Source organism: Mus musculus, chromosome 9 (assembly GCF_000001635.26).
Source record: "Mus musculus strain C57BL/6J chromosome 9, GRCm38.p6 C57BL/6J".
Lineage (NCBI taxonomy): Eukaryota > Metazoa > Chordata > Mammalia > Rodentia > Muridae > Mus > Mus musculus.
Window position 1 is genome coordinate 45,431,302 of NC_000075.6, and position 12,294 is coordinate 45,443,595.

Sequence of the window (12,294 nt, forward strand, 5' to 3'; positions counted from 1 at the left end):
AAGGTTGCTAGGGGTGGGTCCAGGTGTCCGGCATGTCCAGACCTGCTCCCGGGGTTCCGTGCACCTGATCTGAGAGGCAGCCGGGACTGAGGGGTTGGCAAAAAGCAGGCATTTTCGATGGTTAGCAATCTGGGCACCAAATCGACACTTGGGCAGCGCGGGCAGTTGAGCTTCTAGGCTGTGGTAGAGGACGTGCCCCCGGGCGCGCAGATGGCAGGAGGGAGAGGAGGCGGCCGAACTCCGCGCCCTTGCGCTGTAGAGCACAGACGCTTCTCGGCTTTACCTGCTCAAGCCTCTAACTTTTCTCCTTCGCGCCCAGAGGGCAGCTTCTCCTTTCGCCCCCTTTGCATGGGTTGGCCTGGTCCAATAATAATTCTTGCCCCTCTAGGCAATGGAGAAGGACAGCCAAGAGCCCGGGGGAGGGGTCTAGTCCTCTGCTAATGCCTGGAGATGTACGGAGTTTGTAACCTGCCAGAGCCCAAAGCAATGCTCGGTAGATTAAAGGAGGAACCTAGCCCTTATTAGTGCTATGGCCGGGTCAGAGCCAGTCTGATGGCCTACTCAGAGCCAGTCTGATGGCCTAGTCCACTGGGATTCTGTCCAGAAGATACGGGTGCTGGGTAGCGGGTGGCCTCAAATGGTGAGCAAAGTAATGGACTTTCTCAGGCCAAGGGGGCCACCGGGTAACACACCAAGGCTAGACTTGCTTGCTTAACTCCTTGCCCCCCTGGACTCCTAATCTGACCTCTTCATCCCACCTGAGAGCAACAATCTTGCCTCCTGCTTCCAGTACACACCACACACACACACACACACACACACACACACACACACACACCACACACACCAATTTTCTTTCTTGGGGCTCTTCCTGCTTCCCTCCACCCTGGCAGGCTGGTTTGGCTCACAGCTTTAATTACGTTAATATTAAATATACATAAGGTGAGGAGCGGCTTTCTCTCTCCATAGCTCTCACTCCAACCCCCTTCCCTTTTCCATTTGTCAGGCAAGGAACACGGACCAGAGCTGTGGCCACACTCAGTTGCTTTGTCCCTAACCTTGCTCCCAGGAACAGCCCATTTCTCAGCCCTGCAGCCTCCTTCACAAATACCTGCAGGACTGCACCCACCCCCACCCAGGAGCGCTGCATTAATAAATGAAGCCCCAGTTATTTGATAGGGAAGGAGCAGATGGGGGTGGGGGTGGAGAAAGGCCCAGAAGGCCACAGGGCAACAGCTGGAGGGGCAGAGCCCTCTCCTACGCAGGCAGGAAGTTGCCACAACTAGGTCTTGTGGGTAGACAGGAGTTACCAGGTATGGCGGCCCTGGGTGGCCTTTGGGTCTGCAGATCCTTGGCTCCCTTGCCATTCAGAGCACCAGCATCTGTGCTGGGCGCCAGGCAGCCTTGCCAGACAGGCCTATCTTTTCCTTGGTGCCTTAATTGGGTCTTAGGTGCCAGGCTGATCCCCAGGGGCCTGTTCTGCTTGGGGTGGCATGGTAGGTGGGTGGTGGAGGCGGCTGGGGAGGGGGGAAGACGTAATGTGGGGAAAGCAAGAAAGATGGGGCGTGGTTTATTTCTCTCTCGTTGCCAGTCACCCCCGCGGCACCAAGGAAAATGTAAATGCGAATGTTCCAGCCTGTTACAGAAAACAATATCCTCTTGCAATAATTTGTACGTCCATCTGTGAGGAGCGGGAGGCGGCAGGCAGAGAGAAGAAAACAGGAGGAGATGGAGCGTCCTCTGGATGGAATTAAGCAGTTATTGAATGTGTTTTAAGCTTCTGTTATTTCCATTCCTCTCAAAATACCTTTTTTTTTTTTTTTTTTTTTTTGACGAAGCCCGAGCTCAGCCTGTTTCCCCAGAACTAAACCAGGAAGGTGTTTTAATAATCGGTTATCGAGTCTCCAATAACTGCCTTATTATTGCCAAAACAAATCCAGGTCTGGGCAGCCAGATGAACCCCAGTGAGGCTCTCTCTGTTGTTACATCCAGCGTGCCAGCATCTGTGTTGCCCGAATTTGCATTTTTACTGTGTAAAAGAACAAGCTTCCTCGGCACTAAAATTCCTGTTTTCTAAAAGCCAAAATAATGGGTTGCATTGATTTTTTCATTTCCCACCCCAACCTCTCCGATGGAGACTCAGGGTTCCTCTCTCTGGAGAAGACCAAATTAAAAGCCTTTGTCAGGCCATTAAGAAAATCTCTAGCATTCCGTTCAGTGTCTAATTAAAAAGGGGGGTTTACTGGGGGCATGTTTTTAAAATCTCGAAGTGGCAAGAACAACTTGGGGGTGGGGGTAGGCAAAGGACCAGTGAGTATCTGGGAGGAGGAAAAGGGTGGGCCAGGACCCTGGCTGCTAGGATAAGATGAAGGGAAAAGCAAGTGCCATGATACCCACCGAGCCTTTCAGATGCCTCCTTTTCCTGGGCATCAACACCAGCTGCCTTAATACATTTCTGCCGCAGAACGAGGAGCTCAATTAGACACAAAAAGCGAGTAAGCAGTTGACCCAAAGGCAGTCCTGAAGTTGAGCAGATGCTGGGCACTGGCCAGAGCCGCTGTTTTTCTTACAGAGAGGGGAGAGGTGGGCACACAAACAGTCAGCTTTGGCCTGCTGATGGTTTGCTCAAGAAGCAGTTAGACAAGGGGTCCCCAAACACAGGGCGAGGATATGCTTAGAACATGTCACAGGTGTGGAGCCTTTGGCAGGGGGTGTGTACCATAAGAGCCCTTAGTCTCTCCGTGTCTTTAGGGATGCCATCCTTGTGATTGGTTTGGTTCCCTGCCTTGGCTGGTGAAATACGACTTTATTTGTTCAGAGAGCTCTAGCTGGGTGATCAGGCCTGAGGCTGGAGGTTCCCTCCTTCCCTACGTTCTTGGAGGAAATGTTTCTTGGAGGGGAATTTGAAGTAGTTACAAGGGAAGGTCCCCTAGTTTACTGAAGTGCTTCCCTAGCCCCTAACCTAGTACATTGATTGGAATCAGGGTACCAGAATAGTGAACTGAATGCAGCAGAGATGGCAGGAGGCCAGGAACCTAAGAACAGGCTCCAGATTTGCATATCATTTGCATGTTGATTTGCATGCTCACCTAGCCAGGCCAAGAACCCAGCATCCTAATCCCAGCTTCAGTAGGAGTTAAGCAGTAGCTTTTTCCTTGCATGGAACGGAATGGACAGGAGTGGGAGAGAAAAGGCCTGGTAACTTCCATACAGTTTCCAAGTTTCAGGCCTACCCACACTTAGCACTGTCAGAGCAGCCTGGCAGCTCCCCGTTTCTATATCCAAGATAGAGAGTGGCTCTGGGTGATTAGGATAGGCTGGGTGACAATGGCCAGAGATAACCCAAGGCAGAGCAAATATGGAGTATACGCTGTTCTTCTGGTGCCTCAGGATTCCAGTTATAGGAACCTACCTAGGGGCAGTGCTAACCATCTGGGAATAGAGCATTCGAACAGTGGGAGCAGAATGCTTCGGGTTGTGGTTAGGAGTGACAAACCATAGGTGGATGGGATGGGAGTACTAGGGGAGGCAAGGTGCTGCCTTGTCCTTCAGCCTTTGGGGGGGGGGTGTTGACCATTGAGGCGTCATTTTTCCTGTGATTAAGGTTGTTTGGGCCCACAGAAGTTCTCTGGGGTCTGTGAGAAGGCAGATGAGCTGTATATTGCTTAAATAATGTTTGGAGGGCAGGCGCTTAGGAGAGCAGTGTGATGACTCTTGGCCAGCCAGCTAGGATATCTGTGGTGGGAGCACGGCCTAGGGATGGCCTTGTCTGTTTTTCTGGGGCCCTGAGCAAATCTCACCTGGTTCCAAGTCCTGGAATGTGCCTCTGCATGCTTGCTGGTCCAGAAGGGTTCTGGTCCATTCAAGCCCAGGGGGTTCATGCTTCAAAGGGTGCTCTAAGTGGGGGCTTCAGGGGGTGTGGAAATAGAGGGACAGAGTCAATCAAGTGCTTATCTGTTTCATATATTGGTGTGTGTGCGCGTGCGTGCTTGTGTGCGTGCATGTGTGCGCTCATGTGTGTCGGGGGAAGACTGGTCTGGCTTCAATGGTGGAAATTTGGAGCCAAATTAAGCCCTTTGTGTACATCCTGGCTCTGCATTTACTGGGTGTGAGATGTAGGGGGGAATCTCTGAGCCTCTCTCCCTCTATCTGTGAAGTGAGACTAAGGAAGATAAAGTATATACTGTAGCCAGAACAGAGCTGGTGCTCAATAAACATTAGGCCCCTCTGCTTCCTACATTACCCACCCCCGCCTTCATCCTCCTGCCTTGACCTCAAAAGAGATTTGGAAATCCTGTCTCTCCTGAGCAGTTGTATTAGCCAGCCACATTTCCAGGAAGGTTAATGGTCTTCATCTTTATGACAATAAGAAAGACCAAATGAGGACAGGGGACATGAATTCATTCCATCTATCACCTTGCAGGGTAGCCTTTGGGATTCTGTTTCTACAAGACAGCTGTAGCCAAGTGGACATCTGGTTGTCCTTGGGGAGTCCCACACCACCCTCTCCCCATTCCTCATGGCTAGTGGCAGCAGCTGGAGAGGGCAGTGGCCGAGGAAGAGCCTTTGAGGGGAGCCAGGGCTGGTTTCTTGTCTCCAGTGAAAGCTGGGGATGCTGTGTGTCTTCGCCATGCTTAGTGTAGGGAAAGCAAGAAGCATGGCTCTAATCCAATGCAGAGAATGGACAAGTGTTCCTCATAGGATGAACCTTCCAAGTGTCTCTTCCCGCTGAGGTGAGCCTCTCTGTTGTCTAGGTAGTCCTGTGTTCAGAGACTACCCATGACCTTCAGAATCCTGATCACCCCTTACTCTATGACTCAATCTGCCATTCAGAAAGAGCATAAGACACAGAGGTCAGGGGACGCCCATAGCAGGCTATAGCCTAGGGAAGTCTGTAAATGGGAAGAGGGATGGTTGTGAGCACATCAACCCATGTGCTCTGTTGGACAGATGTTTGTCCAGGGCTGCTGTGGCGTGGGCAGCATTAGCCTTAGGTGCCACCGGTGCCACTCCAGCTGCTGCTCTCCTCGTCTGTTCAGCACCCCTGCCCCCTCCCCATGCCCTTGCTCCACATGATGCTTGCTCTGACAGTTTCCAAGGTCACCATCTTCATTAAGAACAGTTATTCAAATGCTAGTTGCATATTCATGAAGCTGATTTTTCCAAAGAGATGTGTGTGTGCGCGCACGCACACACGTATATGCACATGCATGGTTGAAGAGAACAGTCTCTGTGGACCTAGAAAACAAGGTTTGGCTGACTTATCACAGGCAAGTTGAGATGATTCTATCCTATAGTCTGTAAGATGGGTAGAATGACCGGTGTCCCAGCTGTCCCACGTGGCATATATTACTGAGTGTGTGCAAGAATAAGGGGCGTGAAATCCAATACTGTGTGGCAGTGCTTTGTACATAAAAGGAAGCAACATATAAGGACACACACACATTTGAAAACCACAGCAAAGCAGTTTTTTGCCCTATAAATGTTATGCTAAAATTTAAGGTATAATTACTATCATGTCATCATAAGTGATGAAGAAGGCCTCACAGCTGTTTGTGCCTGTCTCCCTTCATGCCTCCACTCCCCCACTTATGGCTAATTTCCCTAGTTTAGTTTTCTGTCATTGTCGAGACAAACAGCATGAACTGCAGTGCCTGCAGCAGCCATCTTCCTGCACTCCCCCCGCCCCCATTCCTATATATGTGTGATGGGAACAAGCCCACTTCTGCTTCCCTGCCCCCTCTCTCCTAGATATGTAGATATGCTTTTACCCTAACTAAAGCCCCCAGGAGTGACCATCCCTCTAGAGAATCCACAGTCTTTTGTGAGAGTCCCACTGTGGTCACCTCAGTGAAGGCTGACATACTCGCTGCAATCCCCTAAGAATCCTGCTGAGACAAGGTTTCAATGTGGCTTGCCTGGAGCCAGGGGTGGTGGGGAGCAGGGGTTGTGGAAGTTGGGAGCCAGCTTTGGAAACAGGAGAAGAATCCCCATGTCATTACTAGTGGTCTCTCAAAATTGGCAGATGCCTTGAAGGGCATGGAGTGCATCTCCCAGTTAGACTTTGTCCCCCTGGAGCTACCCTACTGGGTTCCCTGCCTTTTATATGTCCAGCAGCAGGGGACATTTTTCTTAAAGCTATGGCCCTGTGTAGTTTAGAACCCATCCTTAGAGCCATCCCGACCCTGGCAAGATCTTGTGCCTTCTGCTCTCATCTTGGCTCTCATTTTGAACCATAAATCAAGGCAAAAGTCTTCCTCCCACGTGTCACCCATTTGCCACTTACGAGTGGACATCTGTCCCATCTGAGATCAGTCCTACAGTTGTAGAGCCTCCCTAGTCCCTCTGATGCTCCATCAGGTGACAGTATGCTGCTCCTGTGTACCTGAGTTGCCAGAGGGGAACAGAAAGCACACTGGAGCCAGCACTGACCCCCCCACCCCCAGTTCAGGCACTGGCTATCTGTGTCCTTGGGGTAAGTGACTCCACTTCTCTAGGCTTTGTGAATGGAAGAGATTGGAGAAAATAATCTCTTAAGTCCCTCAAGTGCTAACATTCTAAATCTGGGATTCTCTGGGGACAACTGTGCTGTCTGAGCTGACTCCCTAGAAAGAACTTTCTGGCCATAAGGGGCCTTCCTCTGACAGGCCTTGTCTAGAAAGGGCTGGAAGATTAAAGAGTCTGTCCAACTGTCAGCTGTTACTCATAGCTCCTCCTGGAGCTGATGGTGCAGGGGCCTTGGAGGCTGAAGGATAGATGCATCCTCACTGGATCTCAAAGCTCTCCGCTTGCTGGGTAGGAGAGCAATGTTTGTATCAAGAATACTAAAACTGCTCTTGTTCTCTTGCTCTCTTACCCTCTTCTCTCTCTGTCCCTTCTCTCCCCATTCCCCTCCCCCCTCCGCGTGTTCATGGCCAGCCTCCTCTACTACTCTCTCTGTCTGTCTCTGTCTCTGTCTCTGTCTCTGTCTCTGTCTCTGTCTCTGTCTCTCTCTCTCTCTCTCTCTGCCTTTTTCTGTCTCTACTTCCTCAACTCCCCTTCCCATACCCTAAATAAACTCTATTTCATACTTAAAAAAGAAAAAAAAACCACCTAAAACTTCAAACCAAACCCACCCCATTTCTGTTGGGAATGAGGGACAGCTTGAACAGCCATTCTCAATGAGCTTTGAAAGGGTGGTCATTTGAATGACTGGAGTTGATCCCAGTCTGAATGACTAGGGAGTTGCTGGCATTGGGGTGAAAGGGAAGTAAAATATCCAAGACCTTCGATGGCCCCAGGTAATGCAGAACTTCCCTATTCCACATCACTCTACGGCATCAGACTCTCCTCTGCAACGTGCATGCCTTTGGAGGCAGTCTGAGTGTAGTCCGTAGTACGGCTGTGAGATGTGAATGTGGGCATCGGGTTTGAAACGTGGCTATGCACCAGAAAGTGTGCGGTCAGGAAAGAACCAATCTCCTTATCCATAAAATGGGGTATTCTACAAAATGGAATTTTGAGCAATGGCTGGATTCAAGGCTTGGCATAAGAATGAGATGAGTAATATTGTAAGAAAAAGAAAAGGTGGTTGCCTGGCACTTAAAAGATGCTAAAAAAAATCACAAAAACCAAAATCAATCAAACAAACAACCCCCAAAACAAACAAACAAACAAACAAACAACCATCAGTGGTCACAATAGTGTGGTAACCCAGGTATCCTGGCTAGTTTGTTTGTTCGTTGTTCTATTTTGGTCAACATAAGTTAGAGTTATTTGGGAAGAAGGAACCTCAATTGAGAAAATGCCTCCATCAGACTGGCATGTGGGGTATTTTTTTAAATTAATGATTGATGGGGGAGGGCCCAGGTGAGCAGTGCCATCCTGGGCAGGACATACTAGGTTGGATAGAAAACTAAGTTGAGCAAGCCAAGGGAAGCTAGCCAGCGACTGGCATTCCTCTGTGCTCTCTGCTTCTGTTGCCATCCCCAGCTTCGTATCTTAACTCCCTGCCCTGACGTCCCTCAGTGATGGATTTGTAAACCAAGAAAACCCTCTCCTCCCCGAGTTGCTTTGGCCCTAGTGTCTCTGCAACAGAAAGCAGAATAGACACCAGGTGTGCCCAGATATGAGGAAAACCAAGGAGCGGAGGCAGGAGACTTGGTCCCTATGGCTTCGTCTTACTCAATGACAACACAAAGTCACCTTCCTGGTTACCTGGGAAGCACTCCGGTGCCGTCTGGGAGACTCTCCCGCTCCTCCCCAGAGCCTAGCCTTACACTGTCTCCACAGTGGAAATGAACCACAAAAGGGTGTTCTGGTGTCTAGCTCATCCTCTGGGGTTTGGCATGTACTGGTAGCAGAACGGAGACCCTGTGATTGCTCCCCTCCTGGGCCCAGTTTGCCCAGCTGGGGCTTGAGAACAATCAGCCTGATGCTACATAATCTGTCTGTCTCACCTGTAAACCCTTGTGTGCAAATGCATAGCTGTAATCAACCTTGCAAAAGAGTCTGTAAGGCCTCTCCAGCCCTCCTGCCTGGGGGCGGGGGCACCAGGGGGAGTGGACAGCCGTGGGGCTGCCATGGCAATGATTGTTCACTGATCACGCTACACTTCTTTTATTAACTCCATTGTCAGATTCAGTTAATTTACACAGTGGGAAGGCTTGTCAGCAAGCCCACCAGAACTACGGTCCTGGTATGAGGAACACCAAGTCCAGTATGGTACGTCTACTTTCCCCACCAATTACTACTCTTGAGTGCGAACGGAAGACGCTAGCTTCTAAAATAGCATTTCCGGCCTTATGACAGGCACGGGGGTGCCTGTTGTCTGAGGCTCTGCATCTTCAACAAGCTCCCAGGTGACTCTTATACATATTCATGCTTGCACACCGCTGTTTTAAGTTATTCTTTATCATCCTAGGTGCTCAGTAAATATTTATTGCGTAAGGAGTCGTTTATCTCACAAGCACTTCCTGTTTCTTCCCTATGACAAAATACTCATAACCACGGCCCCAAATACTTGAGTGGTGCCAGACACTCACTGACTGTCTCCAGTAACTGTCCTTGAGGTAGAGACGGTCACCTCTGTTTTATAGAAACAAGGCATAGAGAGGCGAGGTTGTCTTGCCCAGGGTTGAATGGCTTGCATAAAGGAGGGATTCAAACCCAGGGAGTGTGGCTCTGAGCCATGGTGTAAGCAACTGCTCCTGTGCCCAGGGGACGGAGTGATCACTGAGATGATCTCTGTCTTCAGGAATTGGCAGCACTGTGCAATAAAAGGGTCCTTGTCTGGTTCTTTTCCCCTGAAGACCTGCCACCTTCTCTACCCACGCATACCGGGCCTGGGCACGTACTCTTTAGAACTCTGAGTGGGTGTTTCAGGTGCCCAGGGCTGGCAATCGAGGAGTGCCTCCGCGCAGAGTCTAGTCAATGAAAGGAGTAAACATAAAAGGAGGAGCACTAAATGACTCACTGTCCCCACGGAGGCAGCGAGGTGTTGATATTTCAGTCCCCTCTAGTTGTCACTTCTGATGATTGAGGATGGTGACATGGGGTAATTCACTGTGCACCCCAGAAGGATGCTGGGTGTGCCTTAGACGGCAACCAGACACTTCCCCACCCCATTCCAGGCAGGTGGATGGGAGACCACGGGTGTCGCCTGTAGCGACACCAGTGTCAGGTTTCCTTTGCCAAACTAATCCCCCATGTGATGCCCAGACAAGCCACGGGTGAGCTAGTTGGTAGACAGGACAGATCCACAGATTCTAGCTTTGACCCTGGGGGCAGCCAGATGCCCGGGGGCGATTTCTGGTTTAAAAATATTGCCATGCTATTTCTACCCTTCTAATCTCCTAGCGATTTGGAGCCTGTTTTTATGAAACACAGCGTCAGGGTGGTGCTCAACGTTACATGGGTAGAGGAGATTAAATGGGTTTAAGTCTGGACGTCTGTCACATGACAGCCGGGCCCATAACTTCCATTTTCTATTAAAAATCCATTTCCCCCTTTGACCAGAAGCAGCTTTGCTGTTGATCTGAATGTCTCTCTCTTTATTTATGAAGGATTCTCCCCCTGCCCTCCTGCCCCCACCCCCACCCCCTGCCTTCCCCTGCTCTCTGTAAATTTGTTTGGTTCTGTCTGTAGAGGAAAGAAAGAGCTGGAGGGAATGACAGAGATTTAAGGGGAAAGCTGTGATCTGCTGTCATGGGATCTTCTTCCCAACTGGGGTTCGTTTGGGGAGAGGGTGAAGGAGAAAGGACATAAGGTCCCAGACTAGGGACTCAGTACAGTGGTGGGAAAGCTCAGCGGGCAGCCCCTCCCTGCGGCTGGGCCCCCTCCTTCCCCCTTTTCTCCCCTCCTCTCTTCTTTTTCTCTTTTTAATCTCCCTCTCTCCCTCCCTCCTTCCCTTCTTTCTTCTCTCTCTTCCCCCTTCCCTCCTTCCATTCTTCCCTCCCTCTCTTCCCTTTCTCCCTCCCTTCCTCCTTCCCTCCTTTCCTCCTTCCCTTCCTCCCTCCCTCCCTTCATTCCTTCCTCCCTTCCTCCCTCTCTTCTTCCTTTCCTTCCCTCCTCCCTCCATTTCTTCCTCTCTTCCTTCCTTCTTTTCTCTCCCCATTCCTTCCTTCTGCCTTTCTCCCTTCCCTTGCCTTCCTTATTCCTGACTTACCTACCTTCCTTCCTTCCTTCCTTCCTTCCTTCCTTCCCACCACATACCCCTATCTCCCCTTGATTCTCCCCTTCTTCGCTGAGACACCCACTCTTGTTGTCCAGCCTGATTCTGGCTCAGGCCATTCACCCTCCCACCTCAGCCTCCTGTGAAGTTGTGAATCCCATGCACATCACTGTGGCTTGTAGCTGCCTTCTTTTCCTACCTGTATAATGTTGCAATAGTTACTGACTCCCCTAAACCTCCTCTTTTTCACCACAAGGACCCTCACTTTCCATGTCTCTGTGCATATTAAATAAGAAGGCCACAGAAGCAACTGTGTCCAGTCCAGCCTCCACTCAGGAAATCAGGAAGTCCTTTCTGGGACCCTGTTCCATGCCAGTGGGTCTCCAGAGAGCTGTCCAGCCCTAAAGGCTGTCTGGTATCTACTTGAATAAGAGCAGCCGCCATTGTCCGAAGTTATGTGGACATCTCTCCTGGTGCCCTTTCCAGTTTGTAGATACCACCTGCATCTACACCTCCTGTTCCTGAAGGTTGCAGGCCATTGCACCAGGTCATCCATCCTCCAGGCTGGAGTTCCCCCAAACACACCCAACTCACTGACAATCTTCAAGGCTGTTTCTAGGGAATGCCTCCAGGCCAGCCTCCTATCCCCCCCCCGCACTCCCCACCCCCACTACCTCCCAGATCTATGAAAGCCCACCTGTAGAGGAAAGGGGTCTGCCCATCCTAACTTGTGTCTGAAAACTGTGCTTACCTTAGCTCCTTCCCAAACTCAGCTCTGTGTCAAGGCTTACCTCCTCTCCAGTTCTCCATTTAGCATCTTAGAGGCAGCATTCTTTGCCCTCTGACACTTCCACTTTCCCTGGAATAATCTGGGACACTCAGCTGGTATTTTGTGTATCTTTCCGGAGTGATGAAAGACCTGAGTCAAAGAGGGACCTGAGAAGGGCAGGGTAGGTAAGGAGTCAGCTGAGAGGAAATGGGGGTGGGAGTGGGGCACCTGGAGCCTCCAGGAGAGTCTGGACCCATCCACCCTTGTGAGAGGAGTTGAGGTCTTTACTCTTCATATCCCCTGCTCAGTCAGGGAAGACACACAGCGTCACCTGATCCATCTCACCCTACTTCTTTTGGAGTCAAGCACAGTGAGGCCCAGAAAGACTAAGTCACTTACCCAACGTCACGCACGCAGCAGGTGATGTGAGCCTCCTGAAGACCTGCAGTCCTGTCAGACTGCATTCAAGGCTCTGTGGTGCCTCATCTCCATCCTCCACTGCAACATCGCTGCTCTGTAGATCTCAACAGGAGCTGGAGCAGGAGATGAAGTTCCCTAGAGGCCACACTAGACTCCCTGGGGCCCTGGATGGGGGTGGGGGATGACAACCCTGGGCACCTGCTGCTTCCCTTCCATACTCCTGCTTCCACACCTATTCACCAGCTGTCCCTGTGCCCAGATTTCCTCTCGGCAAATGGCAGGGAATCCAGATACCCCATGTCCAGTGCCTCAGTTTCCCCCCAAGCATCTGTTCAGTTCCTTCTCTCGGCAGATAGGGTGAGGCTAAATTAATGTTGATTTAAGGGCTTATGCATTTTGAGGTGACAGGTGCCTTGTGACGGTAAAATATGAACCCAACCTAAGTGCAAAATGC

General features: G+C 50.6%; 1 protein-coding gene across 3 annotated transcripts in view; it reads left to right on the forward strand.

The window, feature by feature from the left end:
• The window catches only part of Dscaml1 (DS cell adhesion molecule like 1), a 326,281-nt gene that overhangs the window by 3,869 nt on the left and 310,118 nt on the right, over positions 1-12,294 (forward strand). The gene's annotated exons all lie outside the window — the stretch shown is intronic.